Genomic DNA, 24,486 nt, shown 5'->3' on the forward strand with positions numbered 1-24,486 from the left:
GAGACTTAGTATGATTATCTGTATTTTGAGCAAAACTGTGATTGCAGGTCCTTCAGGATAATAATAATGATACAAGACCTATCTAGTGACTTGAAACTTTACATAAGAAATAAGACTACTTCCTGAAGCAATGAGGGAAGTACCTAGCAGATTATATAAGGTTCTAGTAGATTCAGCATCACTGCAAATGTTTATCTACTTGTTTCTAAAACATATGCTGCAACTCAAGTGAGGATTAGTCAGGGTAGTCTTTTTGTTTATTCTATCAGTGGAAGCTTACATTCACAACAGTCCCTCTAGCTTTGCAATCTATTCATCAGTTAGACATAGCAAGGGCATAAACTAATCACATTCAGTAAATTAATAAAAAGTTGTTTCAGAAATGAACTGCAGTCTTTAACTTCATCACATCTTTACATATTTGATAGTATGACTACATCAAGCACTCAATAAGGTGACAATTATTCATAAAATGACAAGAAAAAATATTTTCAAACACAAGCATTATTGTGCAAATGCCAGTTGCTGATATAGAAGTATTAGCAACTTGTACAAGCACCGGGCTGAATACTGTCGTTCAAACACAAGTCAACATGGGAGAGATGTTAAGATATAGTTTCCTACCGATTCCTTCTACAGTGTTGCTGTGCACAAAGAAATATCCACTTTGGGTGCTTTTCCTCTTAAACTATCCTCTGGGTTAGCCAAGTCCTTTGGGGACCAACCCAAAGGAGGAAGTCAATGCCTTCCCATCTTTTCAAGCTGCCTTCTGTTCTAGCCAAAACCACCATGCAACTGGTCTGACAACGAGGAACCGCGACTTGAGCTAGTATTTGAAAGAAAGGGGTCAAAAGAGATAGAAAAACCTACATTTTTTCCTTTCTAAATCCAGGCAAATGTTGAATTGCTCTGTTATTAGAGGTAGCCATTCAATCTGCTCCCAAAGTTAACCCTCCACTTCCGTTTTTATCTTACGTTAATTCTTCCTCCCTCCTCCTGATGTCTACCTTAACCATATTCTCATGCATATATACTAGGCCCATATCTACATTACAATATGGTCACTCTAAAAGCCCATTTACCTTTTCAGTAACAAGAGTACTGAAAGCAATAAAATCGGGGGAAATAAGGACACACCGTTAAGAGCAAGATTCCTATAAAGCTCTGTCTTTCCCAGCTAGGTGTGATATTGTTTATGAAGTAGCAGGAGGATACTCATTTTCTGGCTTCCAACACTCTGTCTGCCCTGGGAAATTTAATCTAACTAACAGTAGGCAAAAACATTATACTTTGACCAGACCTCACATACCATGAAGAGAGAAAGGTTTGAGACATATCTATTTTTGACCAAAAAGTTTCTAAAACTGAATCACTTTTGTGTTCCCAGTCAGTAAAGAAAATAAAAATTAATACATTTTGTGGTGAGCCACACAAAAATAAAATTCTCTTGGACGTTGATCGGAAAGAAAAAAAATAACAGCAATAATACTCTCAGTAGCCAAATCAAAACATAATAAATCTCTTTTTCTCTTTTATTTTTCCTTTTTATTTCTGGACAACAAGGAGTGTCAAATTCTAACCTTTTGCCTGAAGAAGCTCAAAACTACTTAATGCCTTTCTCCCAAGTATGGACGTGCAAAGAGAAAGGATTAGCTAACAGAATAAGGCTAGTTCAGCTTTACACTGTTTTATCTCTTTCAGTTCAGAAACACACTGCAAAGATGCTGTGCGATCTACAAGTTCTCTCTCCAGTTCATCAACAGGTTTATGTATGCAAGCAAGACAGGGAGCGTAACATACATTTCAGCTCATTCAATATCTAATAATATATAGCCAGCTCAGCCTTACAGTTATGCTTAAGGTTTGGTTTTGGGCTCTTATCACCGAAGAAACTTCCAGAATTGTGCTGCTAATTTAGGATTAGATGAATGGGATTTGTTTATTTTATTAATGTGTCCTAATTAGATATTTTTATATGATATCGACCATGATGGCAGTTATGTGCCTTTGTGGGGTTTCTGCACATTCCACGGTCTCTTGTCCCACCTGCAAAACAGAAAGTGAATATCTTATTTCTATTTATATTTGAATGCCTTCATGATATCATCCTTGTAGGATCAATCAGTGGGAGACAGTATGGTCTAATAGACTTAACAAAGTACTAAAACCAAGAACTGGTTTACTGAATGAATAAATCGATGTTCAGCCTTGGACAACACAGATAACTTTTTGTGAACATCTCCCAGTTGTGTTGTATGGAGCTGCATCCAACAGTATTACTATTAAGATCACTTAATAGGCCTCATTCCCTGTTCTTTCAGCTACAAGGATGATAGGTGCCACACAGGCAAGAGTGGGACTCAGGACAGTGCAGCCCATAGAAGAAGGGTTTCCTCTAGGGTGCTCCCCAAGTTTAGGAACCCCAGGTGCACCACGGCCAGAGCCAGCACACTGTTGGGTTGCCTTAGCCCTCCAGTGACCCCATGAGTGCAGAGCAAACCTAGTCAGCAAAGGAGAAGTCATACCGCAGACTCACACTGTAAGCATCTAGGTACCTTGGAATTTCCTACTGATAGTTGTTGAATGTGAGCACTGATAGCTGTTGACTGTACTGCTGAGCATCCTGTCAACTGTCCCGTTAGCATCCATACTGTTATCACCTGAGGCCATCAGTTCCACTGTCCAGTTATGCTCTGGCACTGATTGATTGAATAATGAACTAAGCCCGAGAAGGATAAAAGAAAATAAGCCACATACCTCAGTGTGGACTCAGACCCACTGTCAGCTGGCCTGCAGACCGACAACCTACCCATCAGCAGGAACGCACCTGATGCCAATTGCCAGGGAGAACCTGAATCCTCTTGGCGCAGCTTGAGTGTGGTGAGAATAATCTGAAGAAAACTGTATCGGAGGGGTGGCCCGTAAGGACAAGGAAAGGGTGAGAGCAGTCATTATACCGTGCATCCAAGAACAGTCATTGTACTGTGTTTCCGTGGCTTAACCATAGAGCTCTGATATGTGTATTCTGTTTTTAGTCCTTTACTATATTTCTTAGCTTTCTTATACTCATAGATTGTCTGCTGTTAATTGTTTAGTGTTGTCCAGTGTCCGTCACATGTGTCGAATCGCTTAGATCTAATAAATTCTTATACCTGACAAATGACGATCTCTTGAGTTCAGTGTAAATAACCCTGGAATCTGAAAGAATCCCAGACACCCCTCTAGTGGTGCGTCACAATGGATTATTCAGATTTGATTTATAGTGCAATCTGTTAACTCGTATCATCTAATTATCTTATAGATTAAAGCTTAATATGTTTGCCTAACATGATGCAGATCTAAAGCGCTAGCTGAACTCCAAGCATTTTCACTGTCCTAAATGGGACTCTTTTTTATCTGAAGTACATGCAGAATTATGCTTGAAGGTCAGAAACACAACAGATAATTTGAAAGCTTATTCTACAATGGAGCTTCCTTGGCAACATACTCTATAATTGTCACACACCACAAAAAGGTCAAAGATTATGCAGCTTCTTTGCTAGATCCTGCATAAAGTTATTCTGACTGTCATCAAGGGATTGGTTTTCAAAACTAGGTGTTACACAATACTGTGGCATTTATTTTAGCAATGTGAAAGACATAGCATTTGTTCTTCTGATGTGGTATGTTACCCTACTTGTTCTATAAATATGTGTGTACAAAAACAAAACCGTAAGCATAACCTTTAAGGCTTAAGTGGCTTTGTATTATTAGACTGCAGAAAGTAAAAACAAAAAGGAAAGTCCTTAATGGGAAAAAAGTGTAGCTCTCTTGTTGTGATAGGCTATAGCAATTCAGCAAACAAAGTGACTAAAACATTAAATTTGACCTTGCAAAACTCTTATATTTGCATAAACAATACACAGAAAACATAAGACAATTACAGTTTCTTACCTGCGGATAACAGGTGACTTTCAAGAGCAGGATGTAAAAAGAAGAGTGATGTATGTCTTACATCATCCAAGAAATTTCAAAATCTGATTGCACAAGTCTTACAATTAAAAAAATGCTAATATAAATTCATTCATACAGAGATGCTCCTCTTTCTACTAGTTCCACTTATTCTTGTGATAAAAATATCTTGGGACATCTAGATTTTACACAGCATGAAATATACTTTTAGCAGTGCTAATATGGCATAAGTCTTCCAAAACTGCTTCAGAAAATATTGCTTCTGCTTAATGCTAACTGACCTTCGAATGCCTGCCTAAGACTCTAAGACAAAAGAAAGACTGGCCGATTATACACTTAGAAAAAGACTAGTTAGACCTGCTTTAGATTACTAGAACTCAGATTTAGCACACCAACCTTCACTATATCCTGCTGGATGATAAAAATGTAGTGCCACACCTAGAAAAAATTAGATTTACTTATTCAGATATTTGAACTAATTTTTTTGCTGATTACAGTCAGAACACAAAATGTAGGAAATGTATCACTTCATTATAAACACAAATAGGCCTTCTGTTTTCTTTATCAGTGGCAGTGAAATATCATCCAAATACTATAACCAGTCTTACTGGTAGGTGCTGGCTACCATCTAGGCAGATACAGTCTCTGTCCAAAAACAGGCTGTTCAAACTTCCAGCTGATGCTTTAAATGTGACAGGTATGATAAACGCAACATCAACATCATACATCCTTTACTATTCATTATTATTTAATCAAGGTCAATCAAACCACAGGGTTTCATTTTTAAAATTAGATTTATTACCTAAAAATAGATATGCCTGTAACGCAAAACCTCAGAAGTTCCAAAAAAGTTACAATTTTGAAAAAATCCCTCTATTTTTCCTTTCTTCTGGTCCAAATTAGACTCTCTCCATCCTTTAATTCCACTCCCAAGCAAGCCTCCTACTTCAGAGACACAAACCATAGAATGTAGCCTTTAGTTATTTGTATGAGAGGGTTTCTCATTCCCTTGTAGGGCCAGATAAACAGTTACAGTCAGACCCAGCAATGAGTGGAACTGCTCCACACCATAGAAATCCAGAGTGAATCAAACCAATGTGCCTTTTAAATGGGACTTGAGTCAATCTGCATCAGAATTGTTGGCAAAGTCTCAGTAACTATTGAAAAACACCATTTACTGAAATGCTACTGGAGACTGGGATAGATGAAGCTCAGTTTGGCTCAGCTGAACGGACCAAGATGCATTACAGTAGGAGTCATATCTGCAGCTCCTGCCAGATCATTCACTGCATAATACAAAGCCCTCTACTGTGCCTGACTGCATGGAAAGTGCTAATGACAGATGGTTTTCTGCCTGACTCTGCCTGGGGACCATTTTATATTCTTGTGCATTAAACTTTGGATGTAGACTTACATGTCAGACTTTCTCAGGGGTCTAGAGGATTGAAGCTGACCTCCTACTCACTGTACACTGCAGTATATGCCTGTCAGCCACTGTCTGACTCAGCCGCTGAGTCAGATCTAGCTTGGGTCTAAAAAAACAGCTTTGAAAGGATGGACTTCTAGGTTATCTTTTGATTCATGCAAGGAGATTCATGCATGTCCCTGACTTTATTTGGAGGAAACACATACTTTTTGGTAAGGCTGTCTGTCATTTCCATTTTGCTTCAGCATACGCATATTAGTTCATCCAGTGCTGTTCTTGACCATAAGATCCGTTCTTCCTTCAACTATATTTCTGCATTCTTTATCAGCAAGCAGCCTCAGGTTGCTTAGGTGTATTGTAATTCAGGAGAGAATTTAGCCAAGTTCTTTTAACTCGTACAGGTAGCTGACAGCTTTTTTATACTTGGTTTGACTTAGCTACTTTGTGAGTTCAGTTTAGGGATACTATAAAAGCATTACCTTGTAGCGGGAAGCAAACACAGAACAAGGCATCTTGTAAATTATTTCAATAGGTCACTCACACAGCAAGAACGCTGTGATTCTGGGTCTGACTCTGATCTTACTTAAAGCAAATCAGAGGTAATTCTCCAAAAGATAAACTGGATTAAGAACTGACAGAGGATTTCAAAATCAAACTTAATATGCTATTCATGCAAAATTATAATCATGATGAATAACTGGCAGTACAGTGATAGAAAAAACATCCTATCCTAAGTGACTTTTCCAGCATATCTGCAGATCTTTTCAGCATAATTGTGTTCCAACTTTATTAGTAAGCCAATAAATAGGCTAACTAGGAAGAGAATGACATCCACTATATGGACTGTTACCAGCCCAGACAAAATAGCACAATAGAAGAATACAATTCTAGGCCTGGATGACACATTGTGAGTTCACACTTCCCATTCCCTGTCAGAATCAACACAAAACGAACACATCTGAGATGCCGCGAACTGAATCCAGGAATAAAGCATGTAAAGAAATGTAGACTTACTGGCAGAAGTGTTACAGCTGATATAGGACTGTAGATAGTCCTTATTTCACAGCACTGTTCCTGTTAATCATCTTGCACTTCTATTAACAGAGGGTTTTGACAGTATTTAATATTGTGATAGGTGACAGTAGGCCTAGAAAAGTTCAAATTAAAGATAAGATCAATCCAATCAATCCATTCCAACACAAGTTCATGCTATCCTCAATTTTTCCATCAAACCTGTTTCCAAGAAGTAATGCTCTTCTTCTGTTCAATGCACTCATTTAGAGACAAACTTCCAACAATACTGGAAAATAGTTCAAGGGAGATTTCCCTACTGAAAAAAGAGCACCATGCATGATGTGGTTAGGCATAAAATCAGAAGATGCCATGTCTTTAGAAAAAAGACAACACACAAGAAAGTGGACATCTGGCAATATCAATAACAAAAAGCAAGAGATTATATAAGTCGCATTAGAACTGGGTCAGTTAAAGACTCACACAGTGATCCATGGTAGAAAGTTCATGACAGAAAGAGACATTACTCAGTCTCTTGTGTTTGGAACCCACTTTACTGAGTCACAGGATCACTAAAGCCTGCAGAGTTTGAACAACATCCACATAAAGGCCCCTGGTGAAGACCTCTGAACATAAGCTTGGAGTGCAGATGCAGCATGCAGGCCCTTCTGAGCAGGTTTACCAAATGCATGTAGTTTCCCAGACAGGTTCTTTCACAGCTCTTCACAGGATCTGAAATGAGAAGGAGAAGGGTGACTAAAACTGATGAACATATCCAAGTGCTTTAATCTGCATCAGTTTTCCCATCAATTCAGAGATATATTTAGGCTAAAATCAGAGCTATCTGAGATGCCTAGGATTCCTGTGCCCATTAATTGTCCTCTTAATCACAGCTTTTCCATTCCCAGTTTACTTGCTTTCATTCACCTTCTGTGAATCTATAGTCAAACTGTTCTCTTCCTCCTGCCCTTATGATTAATCTTGTCCTCCTCCTGCTTCCAAGCTACCTTATATTCCAGGAGACATATGAACTCACATAGCCTTCTAAGGTTTTAAAGATCAGGATCAACATGTTGGTTCTTTGTTCTGCTATTTGAGATTTTCCTCTTGCAGAGAAATTGGTGGGCCTGCCTTCTCCCATCTTTAGTCATCACATTGTCCCAATATACTTCCATCACAACAGATGTAAAGTTATCAGCTGACTCCACTTTCACTGAAGACACTGGCACGATAACAGTATCATGATAAGGCTGTCATAACTTGAACTAAAATTCATAAATTGTAGTCTCCCCAAATCATCTTAAACTAGATGATGTTAAAAACAACCAGTATGGAACTACTGTTCCAGTCATATTAGCCAGCTGCTTCCCTTTTGCAGGCTTTCTGTGAGCCTAACTGAGGAGACGATGAAAAGGAATATTTGCTTCCTTTTAGTGCAGGCTATTGTGAAGGACGAGACAGCTGTGTGCATTTTGCGGTTACTTTATTTCCATTTGGTTTTACCAAGATGAGGGGAGAGGATGCTAATAACCTAACTTAAAACAGCCAAAGATTGATGTCAGAGGAGCATAGGGTAGTTACTGGTATTTCTAGAAATAGTCTTTGATTTAAAAGCAAGCAGGAGAAATTAAAAGTAACACATTTTCGTTTAGCAAGTCCTTGGTGACAAGTCGGGAAATACCCTCACTAATCAGTTGGAGGGAGTAGTTTCTAAATCATGAGGATGGTAATAGCAGCGCCAGGACCCTTCTCCCTGGAGGAACTGCAGTTACTTCATATGCCAACTGAGAGCTAATGAATCAAGCCAAACTAGGATTTTTTAATCATATTTGAAACCATTTTTGTACATGGATGTGGCAAAGGAAGGTCACACCATGATGCAGTACGAGCTCTACTTCAAGGATAGGACTGTGTATAAAGTTGACTACTGCAGCGTACCTTTTCTCTGAGCATCATTCTTTGAGAAAATAGAATGAAATCTTTTTCTGTGTTGGATAATGAGGCTGAACAAAAACCAGACTAGTTATACCACTGCTGGGAAATGGTTTTCAGGCAAAGTCCTGCATGAAATATATGTCAGACATTGAAGAAAAGGCTTCTAATTAGTCGCAGTCTGGATAGGCTTGCTCCCAATGAAGTCAGAGCTCTCTCCCTCCATTCTTCTGAAAGAAGAATGAGATAAGCTTGCAGGTGAGCTTTTATGTGAGTTAGAAGAGATAATTTAAGAGAAAGGTTAGAATCTTGCCAAATATACAGAAGTGATTATCTGTACATTCCTTATTAATAAAAATATACAGCAGACCTCCTTGCCGCTTTTAATTTTATTTATAATTAATTCATAATGCATAGAGATATTATAGAATAAATAGGTAAAAGGAAGTTATTTCCAGGTAGGAAATGAATGCTGATATCCACCTGACAATTTTTTAAATGTTTTGTATTTATCCAAACAGATGCGTCAAAAATTTTGAGCAAAAAAAAAAAAAAAAGTAAGCAATATAGAACTCATGAATAAAATGATGACAGGAAAACTAGTCGGCATGACCAACAGAGCAGAACAAATATTTGGTTCCTGAGTGCATTTCTGTTTGAAGCATCCAGAGCCAGGTTTAAAAGACTGTACAAATTATTAACATATTTTCTAAGCGGAAAATGAACTGTCAAGGAATTGTTCTTGAAATTTCCAGTTATGCATTCCTAAGGTACAAATAGAAATTCTTCTGCATATCATTCAATTCATTACGAATACTTCCAGTTGAAAGCAGAGTTAGTTTTGGCCTTTTAAGGACAGTTAAGAGTTTCACCTGTTCTATTCTATTTTATGTAACAAAAGCACATTAGCATTTTTTTCCTGTGGTGTTTACCAGCCCATTTTTAAAGGCACAGTTTGAATGACAACTAAAGAGCCAAGCTTGTGTTCCATTTCTGGATTTGGTTTTCTGGTATTTCCGTTTTGTGAAGTACCCTCATACTCTCAATATACAGTAGCAAGCTTATTTCTGTTTATAGTGAAAGAGGATTATTAAAGCAGTGTTTCTGAGCTCATCAAAAAAGGTAATCATGTTGCTTTTTTCACCAGTGGCTCCAGGTCTTTACTCATTTTTGGCAGCTGTGTCATTCAAATAAGTTTTCTGAAGGTCTTGCTCAAATCTACGCTATGGTATTTATCGCTATGCGTGCCATACTCCTAACGAAGGCTATCAAAATATAATTTGTCAATTTTTGCTGAGGACAGACATAAGGCTAAGACCATCAAAGTCAAGACTTGGGGGATATTAAATTTTTTGTGCCCAGATTATTGCATTAAAGCACTTCTACCACAAAGACCAACAGCTTTCTTTATAGGAAAAAGAAATATTACAATATTTCTAGAGGAAGGATTTTATGCTTAAATAACAGCAAAAAAAAAAAAGTACGCTATTTGCTTTGGGGTATATTGAGGACAGTATTGAATGCAAAAGCCATCAGATTTACTCTTGCCAGTCCACAAAGTATGACAAGAGGCAGCAAAGCCTGGAGGATACTCTCAGTAACCCAGCAAATTCTGAATGTTGTTCTTTGTCCTCTGCTGCCATTCCAACATCTGGCAAACCTCAGGCAAAACTGCTCCGCTGCACAAACTAATCCCTTCCATTGCCTCTTGAGTTGCTCTGTGTTTGTGGAAGACCATAATGCCCTCTCACACTGCTTTTATTAGCCTTTAACTACAGCAGTCTCTTACCTTCCACTTTCACTGTTTACAGGTCTCACTCATTTAGACATAATGGGCCAGATTCTGGATACCATTAGCTGAGTAAGAGTCCTTCTGAAAACAGAGTGAATTGAGGTAAATGGGAAATTGCAAAATTTGGGTGAATTGCTTTGCAGGCAAGATTTCCCCAAAAAATTAGTGAGGAGGATGTACAAAAGTGCAAAACTTGTGGCTAGCAACACCAGTATGTGGCCATTTTTCTGCGACCGTTTTTTTTTTCTGTGTTCATTTTTAAATCAGTTCATGGCACAAGAGAATATCTCTTTGCATGTCTCCTTCTGTACCAGACTTTAGCACACAGATACCAGATCCTGTGGAAAAAGAGCAGTTGGGCATATGTTCAGTTTTTGAATGAGCTTGAGGTAGATTGAGATAGAATTTGGGGACTCTGTGTCAGTTTTGAATAGGTAAGTGCCCTGCCTAAAGAGTTATGCAATATAACTATGGTCAGTCTGCTCATACATGTGTCCCCTCAGCAGTGTAGCCATAATCCATTTGGACTGTTTGGCCTACGAGCAAGAATTTTCTCCTTCACGTGTTCTACGAAGACATATAGTTGTATTCACAGGAGACATGGATGATCGGTCTACCGAAATTCAAGCTGGTCTGATTCTCAGAAAAAGGAACTGCACAAGAAGCATTTCAGGGGAAGAGGGCCAGAGAAGACAGGGAAGTATGGAGTCCCAGTACCCAGGAATAAGAGATGAAATTGAGGCAGCCAGGAAACACTAATTTCCGTACTACTGATTCTATGACTGCAGTGAATCACCCAAGCATAAGTAGTTCTCAGAAAATCTACAGTTTCAGGCCCCTACACCCTATTTTTTTCCAGTAGAGAAAAAAATAATAATTTTCTCTACTACTGAACATCATAGGTATGCTATAAGGCTATGATAGCAAAATATTTGAGATACTTTCAGTAAAAGAGAGTGAAGTAGGTCTAAGCTTGGTCAGCCAGTGTTTATGGGACTATATTGTTTTAAACAATTTTTGGAAAGTGTGTTTTAGCCAACATTTCCAACATGTCTAATGCTCACCGTGAAAGAGGCTTTCCTGTATTAATTCAAAGCATTCTGAAGCCTAGACACAACACAACACTCAGCAGCTCATAAATTTGTCAATGGATGAATTTAGCCTAAGAAAAATAAGCTGCATGAATTATAGGTGTGGCAGGGAGCACCACCTATATTCTTAAAGTTGCTTTGACCCTTTCCAGTTGGTTGCAATTTGTTATAATTTTGCCAAATTTTAGCTTTTTTAACTGAAATTTTCCATGCAGTTATCTTCTGCAGGTTAAGCTATTTGGGAAATTTTCAGTCAAAGCAGCTGAGCAATTTCTGAGGCCAGGCATGGGAGAAAAACAGGGCGGGGGGAGGGTGCTATTATGCCTACAGTGATAAATGTATTTGTTCTTTAGGATGCTAAAGTATCCCCATGCTTTGGTGCAGGGCGTCCTATTGCTCACTCTGCAAAATCCTCTGTACCTTGTTCAAATGACAAACATTTGATAACTCACAATTTCTACATGATTAGTAGAAGTTTACAGATTTGCAAATACTTCCCAAAATCTCTGCCTGCACTGAACATGCAGGAGTCCTGGGCTGAGCAAGCCTTACCCTTTGAATGTGGCTCCCAGACGCTTTTGTGGGGAGTAAGGCAGCAATAAACCCTGCCAGGGCGCTGCAGGGGCTGACGTCTCTCCGGCCGGGGGGCCCCTGGTGGGGCAGGACCTGGCCTGGCCACCAAGGCCCGTCCCCCCACCCCGAGGCAGCAGGGCAGCCGGGGGTGGCTGGGGGGCAACCCCAGCCCCGGGCACCTCCCTGCAGCCGGGACCGGGGCTGGGCCATGGAGGGGCTGGAGACGGCACCGTGAGGCAGTGACTGGTGGCCTCGGGCCGGGCCAAGATGGGGCCAGTGCTCGGGGAGGCCCGGAGAGAGCAGGAACCGGGAGAGGAACAGCTGACAGGGGAGATAAGAATCGAAATGGAAAAAACATATGGAAGCTGAGAAGGATGAAAGCAGGAGGGATACTCACAAGAAGCAGAGTGGAGATAGCATGGGAAATGAGGGACTGGGACAATAAGCAAGAAAGAGAGACGAGATGAATCTGGGACACAGCCTGGTAGACAGGCTAGGGCGTAGGAGAAAGAAAGGTTTGGATCTACTCGTTCACATTTCTTTCTAAAACATAGCAAGTGAATCCAAAATTGGTTCACCTAAATATGTTTCAGCTCTCATAAATAGCTGTGAAATTCATGCTCATAGGTCCTACTGCACAAATACAATGGTAGCATACTAATTCAATCAGATATTCCTTATTAATTTAAGTGATAGAGGTCTATGTAGCATATCTAAACTCTGTGTAGTGTATCCTGACACTAATGAATGGAGCAGTCAATATGATACCAACAGGATACCATGAGGAGGTTTCTGGGTGTTCCAGTATCCACTTTCAAAAACAAATGTCAAAAAAATGCACTAAAATATGTTGAAAAATTTTTACATTGCAAAATCAATCATGCAAAATCTAGGGGTGAGCTGGCATAATGGCACGAGAATATTTGTGTTCTGATCCCATTTGTACCAAAATTTAACATGTAAATATCTGATGGCAGTGCAGCAGGCTAAGAGACAACCAGTTTGGGTGGTCTAGGATTCCTTCCAAACCGCTTGTGCATCCTTACTAGAATAAGCCCACCTTGTGATTCAGATGGAGCTTTTGTGTCAGTTAAAGACTGTATCAGTGTACTCATTTTCCAGATTACACGTAGGAATTTATAAATGGCATTCTGAGAAGCTTAATATTGATACCTGAGGTGTGTCAATCATGGAAACAGCTGGAAATCTGGTTTTGAAACTGAATGCCCAAGAGGAGGAAGGAAAGAAACCACAGCATAATTCTCAGGTTACTGTATATGATTGAGAGGCAGTGGCAGCAATGAGCCTAATGAAAAAAACAGCCAAATATTGGAATCAAAGATGTAACAGGTTCCTCAGATACTATTACAGAATAAAAAGGCAGCTGAATCTGTGACTAGAACTTAAAATGCAATCAGCATTAAAGTTTTAAATAAGTCTATTTTGCTATTATTATCATGGTTATGTCCATCTGCCATCCACAAAGATTCAAAAGTGTTTTGAAGTGAAGCAGTTCACTTTCACCTGAAACGCAACCACCTTTGGTGCAAAAAAATCCCCCAAGTAGGTCCCCTCACAACAAAGAAATTATTTAATTTAAGAGAAGGAAGTGAAGAATAATTTTATCCAATTGAAAATATGTAAGTAATTTTGGTAGACTAGATGTAATGACCAGAACTGGAATTTATAGGGCAAATAAGGATTAAACACTCTGCTGTGCCCAAACATTCCTTAGATTGCTTTAAAGCCACAAGGGACAGACTGTCAGTTTTGTATCTCTGTTTAACTGGGCAGTGGCTGCAAGGGAACTTGTTGCTTCCATGTCAGACTAGAAGGACATAAAAGTCTATCCACTTTTCTCAGCTGTAAAAGATAGCAATTCTTTGTTTCTTACCTTATTTGTCAACATTTCTTACTTCAGCATGCAAGGTTCTCAGGATGTTTCCGCTTCATCATTGTCAATGGCCCGCTCTGCTTAGTTTGTCCCACTCTTCCAGACTCACCAACAGTTTCCTGCTATTCATCCACTCTATTTGCAGTACCAGTTTTTCTCTAGTTGAGTCAGCTTTTCTTGAGAACAGAGTTAGACTTAATTTACTAGGCTAGTAAGACTACCTGTGGCTTCACTCATACCAGCAAAAATGGAAGAATGCTTTCTGAGATGTAGCTGGACCAAAAACCCGCTGCTATTTTTCATTTGCTGCTAAGTTTAAGAAAAGTCAAACACTCTTAGGTCACAATATTACAGTTTCGAATAAGACTATTATGGAATCACATATTTGGGAATTAAAAATTACAAAGGTTCTAAAAATTTCATTGTAAGGCAGTGGGCCTCTAAGTTATATGGATTGTGTAGCAAGGGAAAACTCATGCCTGTCAACCAGTATGGTCAGATAGGCAGAGAAATGTGTTCTCCCATTAAGCTATACTGTAAAGTGTGATACTCTTTTCTCTGTTGCATTGCCTGTTTGTTAAATGATGTTTTATATTACCAGCTCTCATTCCCTTGTGCAAGGATTTTTGATCTACACTGTTGAGAGCAGCTCAGCAGTTGCACTAAAAATGTTATTTTCTGAGTAGTTTGGTTATACCCAAACTGCTTATGCAATTCTCAACTAGCTTTTAACGCCAGCTTAAGGTTTTAGTCCTCATTTTTAAATTAGTGAGAAGAACAAGTCCCAGGGACAAATGTGGGAATTGAGGAATAATTAACAGAAACAATCCCACAACATCAATCACTTTCCTGACATTATTTTCTGTATCTTAAACTCCAGTAGAGGCCCCCATTGTCTCTGCTGGTACTAGCAGAGACGTTCTTCACATTCATTCTGAATCACGGAGCAAATTATTTAGAAACTCTTGATCAAACTGCTGCCAGTTCCCCTTCTGCTTCTGCAGCTGGATAACTCAAATCTCAAGTTAGGGAAAACGAGGGGAACAAGGCAACCTTTACAAGGACGTTTCTTAGAAGAAGAAAGATCCTAAGGCTCAGAGCTTCTGACAATTGTCTCACAATTTTGTAACACTCAAGTGAACCAAATCAGCAGGGAGAATTAGATTTTCAAATAAGAAAAAGAATATTATCCTTGAGAGATCAATTGCGGTGAAGATATATGTTAGATTCCTAAATTTGAATGTCCCATTGAGTACAAATGTACTGAAACAGTTATATGAAGCAGCTGAGAAGCTCACTTTTTAGTATCTGTTAATAAAATTCTCCCACAGTGCCTTTTTCATAAACAGAACATCAAAACTGCATATATGCATGCACACATGTAAGCATTCATGCCTATGAATTGGTCGCAAAAATAGGATATACTTTCATATATATACAAATGTGTGAATTATGTATAAATTACAGGCATTCATTATATTTTTGGTTGGATGCTTTTATGCATGTGATAGCAAAAACATTCCTTAAGGCTGTACTGCTATGCTAGTAGGCACCATGTCAAGACCAAACAAAGAACCAGTTTAGTAGTTCTGCTCTATAAGCTCGGGGCTCAGAAGCTCCCCCATTTTCCTCCACAGGTGAATGTTGTGGATCTACCCTCCCTCTGTGTTCTGTGGCTCCTTATTAGCTACAGTATGGAGGACTCCGAACTCTTCAATGATTGCTATTTTACCCTGGGAGATCATGGAAACCTGGCAACAAGATGCCTGGCTGGCTGCTCCACAGGAGAAACATGCTGCTGTGTTTTAGAAACTCAGTGTTATAGCACAGCCCTATATCGTAGGGCTTTTTTTCACATGTCTTTCCAAATCCTACACTTTATATAACATTAGCATTATAAATGTGTCTAAAAAGGTCAGGTTTGAAAAATGCTTCCCTAGTGCCTGTTAACTGTTTGAAAGATGCAGAGAACAATTTGGGAGAGACTTAAACATTTAGTTTTCTCTCTTTCCAGATTCGTTTAACAAATGAAGTCCCTCTAGTTATAATTTCAAAACTGTTTTAGATACTTTCAATTATTAAAATATTCAAGAATGGGTCTGAACAGTAACTGAAAGATTTGAAGTGCTCTCAGATAGGTCTTGAAATACAGTCTGTTACCAGGATTTGTACAAGTAGCAAGGTCTTTTTAGACATATTTGCCCATACAGAGAGTAATTTGGGGGTAACAACATGTTCCTGCCGTAAGTTTCACAGACTAATTGCACTGTCACTTTATATGCTAAAGGAGAGTTCCGAGATGGGATTTTCCTTTTGCATTTAATGTGTAGCTCTTACTTAAAAAAACAATTTTTAAAAAAGTCATGCTGCTATTAACTCTTCTAATTCTCCTCTTCAACTGTTAATAGTAATAAAAGGCAATTTTATTTTTCCATGGGTTCCTTCTTTGCTTGGGCATCAAACATAAGTCACTTCTTTTCACATGGAGGCCTCCTTACGGCATATCTCCTCCCTGACTCTCATTTCTCACAGACTGTCCATTCCCACCTCAGCCGAGCCTCATATGCCATCTTCAGTTGTTCATTTGTTAAAAGTCTTAAGCATCTTCATGTTTTATCCCATACTTCCCCTTAAAGGTTAGAGGAACTGCCTAAAAACACCTCTAAGAGTTCAAACTCTCTTTCACCCTCCTTTGCTATGATGCCCATAAAAAGACAGTGGCTGAGCTGCTGGATGTGACTGCTGATTCTATCATGCTGCCTAGCCCGCTGATGCATCACTTATTTTTCTGCACCATCTGTCTGTATTCACTTGTCATCTCTGATCGTAACGTCTTCATTTTGTACTGGTTCAATGCAGCGCAGGAACTGGACCTCAGGTGAGGATGGTGGCGGGGGAGGGGGGGGGACTTCCTTGCTACAATGCATAAATAATTGTTATACTCCACACACAATTACTCAGTGGGCCCTTCCTATACAATACCTAATAGGCTGCCTATTGCACCAACATGTAATTGACCAAAGTTTAGATAAGATAGTCAAAATTGCAAAGTAATTACTTCATCTGTCAGTCTATCCTGCTCCTTTAGCAACAACATGTTAGAAACTAACTGTCCCTTTTTATGCCAGGTTTGGACTATACTCTGTTGGTTTCCTCCTAAGCCTGTTTGTTGTACATGTTGTTGGGTATTTATCTTATTTAGGCAGAAGCATACAGAGAAGAGACTGTTCAGTAGTTGCTGCTTTTTTCAATATGGCCACTTCCTTTCCACAGGCACAAAGTAGCCCTGTTTGCAGGAGAGCATTTCTGGTGGACCAAATGATTGCTCTAACAGACTTGGTTTTTGGCAGTAAGTATATACTCTTCCTAATGCCTGCTCTCCTTCCAAATACAAATCATACACATAAATATGTATGTATTTTAAATATAATTTCTATATGCTGCCTAAGCTCTAGGGAAGCTTATTTTAAACATCTAAATAAAATGAATTTTTAAGTTTAAATAGATTGCTTTAAAATCTAAATTTCAGAGCACTCCACAGGGCTGTCAAAGTATTTTAATTTCTAGTTCAAAATCCAGGCCCTAAGCCATCATATTCTCCAAATTCAGATTCCTCCTTTAATTTCTTTTGCAATGACCATGAGGTGTGAACCCAAATACGGACTGAATCTGAAGGCGTATTCAGTAAAGTGCTTAAGCACTACTGTTCAGTAGAATATTAAAGACATGGCTAACTTTAAGTGAGACTTAGACATATCAAGGTGCTTAAGCCCCATGATTAAAATTTTGCTTTCAGAGCACCATCTAATGTAACAAAATGGCTGATCCAGCCAGTAGAAAATAAGCTCATTAACACGAATTCTTGTTGATACTGTGAGTTGTTAGGGGCAGGGGATCTTTTTCCTAAACACATCTATGAAGTTCTTAAAACATTCTTAGTGCTCTAAAAATAGAGGTTATCATAATTATGAACATCTATGGTGCAAGTTTTCATAAATATGCTATCAGAATATGTTCAGTAATACGCTTAGAAAACAACTGAGGTACAGTATTACATGCATGAACTTTATGTTTTGGTGAATACAATCTGAAAACTCTTCCCCACGACCATTACCTTCATCTATTCCAAACAGCAATTTTTTCTCTAGCAATGTTCAGCAATGTTTAGGTAATCTTTTATCTTTTCAGTATTTAGGCTCCCTTTAATCCAAATTTGCATTAAAACTGAAAATACGTAATCATCATTAGTGAGGCTTTGGGGGATCTGAAGGGGATATGACAAAGCACTTGCAACAAAATTATTCTCATGCATTTAAAAGTCGGTTTTACTGCTTGGTGAACTTCCATGCTTCATATACTGTCTAAATATTTAATGTACATTTTCTTGGACTCCTCTAATGTCATAGCTCAGACTTCCCATTCCAAAACTGAAGGTGACGCATTACTGGCTGCCAGCTGCCACATCAAGCAGTTTTTAATATTTAAGTAGAAATAGGTTATAGAGTGCTCCAAGTCTTTGATTATGGTCTGCCATATCAGGAACGATGATTCAATTTGTTTAAAAGTAGCATCACAGATTGAAATTCAAGTTAATTTCTAGCTCAGCAACTGTTACTGCAAGACTGTATACTGCAAGATGTACTCCAGGACTCTAGTCTGCATGCAAGAAAAGAGGCAGAGCTGATAACCACAGTTTCCTAGATTAACTGAGCACAGAAAAACAATGCTTCACTGGCATGCATCAGAAGGGCAGGGTTTGGTTTTGTGAATTCATACACAGCCATGTGGAAGCACGTGATCATATCCTTTAAGGGCTAGTATTTGTTTTCTCATTATTAGGTAAGTTGTTGGACAGTAAAAAGAAGCCCAACAGCAAAGGGGAAATGAAATAAATCTGTGCAGAAAAGACAGCCTGGCCTAGGAAAAGTTGTTGAAAGCATTTGCTTTCAATCTTATTCCAATAATGTTGTTTAGCTTTTCAAGTGTGCTCTCCATAGCTGTGTATGTTCCTGCCTTTTCTTCAAATATAAAGTTACTTTTTACATTTTATTTTCACTCATTTTTATTTTGAATAGCTGTTACTTGTGTGCGACTGAATTGGCAGAAATACTACGGATCAAAAAAGGAGGCAGTCTCTAAACTTGAGATTTCCTGAAATTGTAGTCTCTGTGTTACTCAAGAATTGTCAACAACATGAAATGCATGCTAACACTTCAATTTTGAGATGGAGTGTTCATTATTTCCAAGTGTAAATTAAACATGAATACCATAATAGAATTCTTCTAACCACATTTTTGTTTTCCCTAGACACTGTCTACTCCTTTCATATGTTGACCTCATTATACTAACATGGTTTTCTTATTCATACCAAAATGCCTGTTCTTTATAGCAAAAGTGTAGTCATCCCATTAGCTTATATCTTGATGTAAATAGAAGAAGATATGGGAAAAAAAAGTAATTTTTTTGTAATTTTAAATGCACCTATCCTCTAATGCAGATATCACTAATATTTAGACAATTCTGAGTTTCAGCATTACAATAGAAAAGTTCAAAGAAAAGGTAGAGAATAACTGACCATTTTCAAAATATTTTGTTTTTAAAACTTGTCCACCTGAAAAACCTGAGAAAACTGAACAAATACTGCAATATAAAGTTTCATTGCAAATGTAGGGAGAAAATGTCTTCCATCTTTAACAAAAACAAAACATTTTCACAGATTTTATCTGGATTTTTTTTACACATCTATAGCTGAGCAAAAATGAAAATCCCTTCTATACTTATGCCTATGCAATGCCTGAAGAGTTAAAAGGAAAGCATATTATGTACCCAATCTATCACAAGGAACGAGACAAACACGTTTTTCTCATAAATTTCTTCTGTCTCATCCCTATCCTTATTTTTCTGTTGACTTTCCTTCAATTAATATCTTAAATTCAAATGCAGCCCTTTGGAAGAAGGCATATTTTTAGCTCACTGCTGAAATTTCTGGAATACTTTGCAGTCCTGTAACAATAATAAAGCATTGGATAATTTTGTTTTTCTAAAATTTGGTCTGGAAATTTTATGGAAACAAGCTGTTTCTGAGATTTCTGAAATTCTCAGTTTTGACCAGTGACAATTATTTTGTTTTGAGTTTCATTCTTTTTGCCACTGAAAGCACCAGAACAAAGGAGATGAATGAAAATCTTATCAGAAAAAATAACCAGACTGTAATGCCTTTTTATGACCTCTGCTTGGGTTTTCGGTTGTATTTCAGATCTTTGAATGTTTTTTATTATTATGTTTGTAATTACTGGGAAAAACGATCCATGACGCTGTTCATATAAAAATAAACTGAATATTGGTGACATCTAAACAAATGTGGTAAGTTTTCTTTTCAAGATTTTGTAGGCATGTTTTGGTTTCGGACCACATGTATTTTTACCCCGTTGGCTTGACTTTCAGCAAATCAAAGGCTAAAGTGGAATTCAGCCAGTGATGTCAAATCAGGCTATATCTCAGTTTTGCATGTTTGCCACCTAAATTCATAAATTGTCCCAAGTTTCACTCCAAATTCATCCCAACCCACTTTTACCTCAAGTTCTTAAAAGTTTGCAAAATGTAGCTATGTTAGAGAAGAACCTGATCCATTTTTCAAATTAAAACATAACCTTGGATTTTGTTTTTCCTGAAAAAGATGCACCCTGCTCTATTATTGGGCTTTCTGATTTGAGCCCAGTTCTAAAATGTAGTCAGACTAAGATCAAATTTACAGGCCTTTGCCAACGAGGATGCTAACATTCAGTTTCAGAATCTGACTCAAAACTAATAGAACATAAATAAAGCATAGATATTGGAGAAGAGAGAGGCATATTAAGCAGTATGCTCCACCTTCTGCCAACACATTATTATTGTTCCTACACTGTATTTTCCAAGGCTTTATGCAAGCTCTCTTTAAATGACTAAAACAATAATCTTCCTGTTCTCCCCTTGGGAAGCTATTCCATAATCTCATAGACCGTTACAATTAAGTAATGTTTTCCTTATAAGCAGTCTAAATTTGTTCTGCTTTACTTCATCAAGTAACACTGACTGGTTACTTGCCCCATAAACATACATATGAATATACTGTGTACAAGGGTCAGCATTAAATGTTGCCCTTTCTCCTCCCTGTTATGGCATGGTTTTTGTCCGCATACTAAGAACCACATGCTACAAAGAAAGAACAGTGCAGTAGCTGATTTTGCCTACCTATAAGGCTATTGCATGTGTTTCCATGTTATACACAGGTTTAGCTTTAAGTTTCTCCTAATGAAAGACAAAGGATTTACTTCTGCACCGCACTAACTTTGAAAGTAACCAATAGGAAGCAATTTAACATGGGCTGGAGTCAGGAAATAGATTTGATCGACTACTGTTAATAGCTTCCCATGGGACTGTCTAGGGTACAACTGCTTATCACACTTAATTCCTTGTGGCCTTCACTAGATCTAGAATTAAGAACACAGACTATTCCTGGAACAGGGCTTTTCGTCAGACTACTGTTTATTATTTGGACGTAGTCCAGATGTGCTCCAGTAGACTACATTCAAGCAGTTTAAAACGTTACTGTCCTGAATTGTTCAATGCTCCACTCCCTCGCAAGCTGTTGCCCTTCCAGTAACTGACCTTTTAATCGTTTTCCCTGCATTCTCATTTAAAGCACTGCTATCCAACATAACACAACTGATTATGTTTGGTATCAGAGCAACAAGATCATTTTATAAATAAGTAAATAAGACTTTGGCTGGAAGAAGATTTTATGTACAAAAACAGTGGATTCCAAACAATTTGTCTCTCAACATTTAGAGGCAAGCAACATGTTTTATCGGAGCTGTATCCTAGGACTAAACATAGAATGACTCGGGGTTTGGTGTTCTTGACTATTCAGATTTGTTAATTATAGTATAATTTACACTTCCCTCTCAAACTAAAAAGTAGTACTTTGCAGAGTAATCGTGCAGCACATCAACTGACTTTGTATAACCATTTTGTGTGTTATTTCTATGGTAGACATTTTGATTCTTCCGTGGGGCAAACGTGCAGTTGCATGAGCATGTGTAAAACCTAGGAAGCATAGTGAAACCTAATCTAGCGAACGCTAGTTTTCACTGAGATAGTTGTGGTACCTCAAGCAAGTTAAATAAATACCTTAATAGTGCAGTGAAACAATAAATACAAATCTCTGAAAAAGCAGATATTTTTCTCCCATTATCCCAACTTATTTTCCCAGCATAGTTGTAAACAAAAAGGAGTGGGTGCGGGTCTGTGGTCAGATGCAGAGTAAAAAACTATTTCTCCCTTGATACCCTCTGAAGTCTTCAAAAGAAACATCATTTTGCATTGGCCACACTCACTTCTTTTTTACAAAGGGTTTCAGAGTGACACCCAGCAACCAACAGGGCAATAGAAAACAGTGCCAAGGAAGAAGCTGCTGATAAGTTGCAACACATTGTACTTTGCACACGAGAAGTCCTGTTTGCTTAACTCTTGGTCCTGGGGAACTGCTGAAACTACTGTTAAAGCATTCTCAACCCTTATGCAGAGAAGCATCTTACCTTCTTAAACAGGATCTCTGCTCTGGTGGAAGATTTTCATCCAGTTCTCAGGAAGCAGAATGGCACCTGCCAGCCAAGATGCTTCTTCAGGGAAGGGGTGGTTTCTTCAGCATTCTGCAAATTACACATACTGGGCTGGTTTTCTTCAGCAGAAAGGGGCAACATATTTCACAATTGTTTTCTTGCACTTTGAATACAATATAACGAATAAATAGGTACAAGAACAATGCTTAAGAAATTGTTTATGACCATTCTAGCATTCCCTGCTTTAAGGTGCTTTTTGTCTGGTTTGGCTGCTCACTATAGATCTGTATGAGGACCAGAAATAATTTGCCCCTGAGCAATAAGCAGCAAAATTAAATCAGACCAGCAAACAACCATGCTAAGTGTGCTGCGTTTCGGTTCAGTGTGCAGACCATCATTTCACATATTTAGCAATCTTGTTCTGTCCACCGCCTAAAGAGAAAGATATTTTGCAAATTCTTTTTGTACTAGGGAAAGATGTGCTAGATAGGCAGGGAGGCAGGCAGGGCATTTGTTTTCATCTTTTTCATTATACTGTATCATCTTTCTGTGCAAGTCATATCCCTTAATAATAGCCCTGTCTTCATATTCCCATGCAAAGAAGGAAGAACCTGTCTTTTTCCTCCTTTTTACAAGTAAGGTATCTGGAAACTTTCGTAAGTTCACTTGAGGCAGAGCTATGAATAGAACAGAGGCCCCTAGTTTTCTCTTTCAGAAAACATATGCTAAGAGCCATGTGCTTGGCTTGTCTAACTTTATCCAATAGCTTGTGCTGCTCCTCCCACAGCCAGAAACAGAATGTGGGAACAGTGATGCTAAAATTCCAGCGCTATGTCACAGTCGTACAAGGCACTGACAAATGGAGTCGTGTCACATTGTAGTTACTGGTCTACAGTGGGGACAATAGATTGTATTGTAGAGGACTACTGATGATTTCAGCTCGGTGAGAAGCCTGTGTTCAGAGCTTACTTTTGACACTGGCGTCAAGCACAGCATGTGCTCATGCGAAGAACAGCATACCATAAGGCATAACCACAAATATGTGCCTGTCATCTATGAGAAATCCTTGAAGCTATCCTGAGTGCATGCATGTTTATAAAGATGAAAATTAGCTCATTAAAATAATTTGCTAGAATTGTTCATACATATAGCTGCAAAACTTGGCAAACACCTCATGTAGAAATCCTAGGTAGGAGGGTGAATGACAGTAGGAAAGAAAAAGAAAGCAGAGAAGGGTAAATATTTCTTATGGCATAACAACAAAATATTCAGTTGCAGGCCTGAGCCATCGATTGGCCTGACCTTTAAACAAACAGCTCTGCCAGCTGAATACTGGCCAAGTGGCAAGTGGCAACCTCTCTGCAGCCCAATATATACCCAAATGAAAAGGTTTTGGGTGCCAGATACCGGGAAGCCAATGCTTTTAACACCACCGCCCCATAATTTATTGCACCTTGGTTTGTGCTACTGCAGTTAAGGGTCTGTTAATGTTTGTCCTCAGAATTCTAATTCTCAAAGGCTTCTAATTTGGCCATTAACATACTCTCAGTATCAAAACCTCGGCACACACAATAGCTAGCCAGGAACAGTTTTTAGGTAATTTTTTTAGGAAGAATGCTAGTTGGTTTCCAAAATATGAGAAAGGAAGGAAAGAAGGCAGGAAGGAATGACTAGTTAAAACAGTTAAAGATTGTAATTTTCTTATGTGCTCGATGACACATGGCTTGTATTTTAAAACATGAATTATTGCTATGAGGTGATATTATTTTTCTTGTTTTAAGTCTGTTTTTAAGACGCAGCCTTTTGCAGGAACCTAACCTTTCAAATGATTTTTAAATGACAATTGTGTAAGAAAACAGCAGCCCTCCAAAATGCCCACAAATACATGTGGATGCAGACAATGCATTAGTGAAACCTACAGCTATAAGGTCTAAAATGCAACTGGTAAGAACAAGAAAGCAAAAGAAATACTTAGGAATGTCTTCTATCACTTTACAGCCCATACTATTAAAGCATTTCAGCCTCTGAAGTGCCTAGTTCCACTGAATCCTTTTGTTATCATCAAAGAGAGGAGCTTTAGCATAGACAGTACCTGTTCAGATCCAATGAGATCACGTTCTTCTTCGTTTAAATCATGGTACAGAGCAAACCACTAGCATCTGTTTGTGGATACCCAGGTATATCAACTTGTTGCAGTGACTCTTGACTTGTCACTT

General features: G+C 38.4%; 1 long non-coding RNA gene across 1 annotated transcript; it reads right to left on the reverse strand.

Annotated features, from left to right (window-relative positions):
• Window positions 1–4,767: 4,767 nt before the first annotated feature.
• On the reverse strand, window positions 4,768–22,354 carry LOC138067488 (uncharacterized). The gene is made up of 3 exons (XR_011141542.1): window positions 22,247–22,354; window positions 13,671–13,846; window positions 4,768–7,120 (listed from the first exon to the last, which is right to left on the reverse strand). It is a non-coding gene; the product is annotated as an uncharacterized lncRNA (long non-coding RNA).
• Between the last annotated feature and the right edge of the window lie 2,132 nt (window positions 22,355–24,486).

Source organism: Struthio camelus, chromosome 5 (assembly GCF_040807025.1).
Source record: "Struthio camelus isolate bStrCam1 chromosome 5, bStrCam1.hap1, whole genome shotgun sequence".
Classification (NCBI taxonomy): Eukaryota; Metazoa; Chordata; class Aves; order Struthioniformes; family Struthionidae; genus Struthio; species Struthio camelus.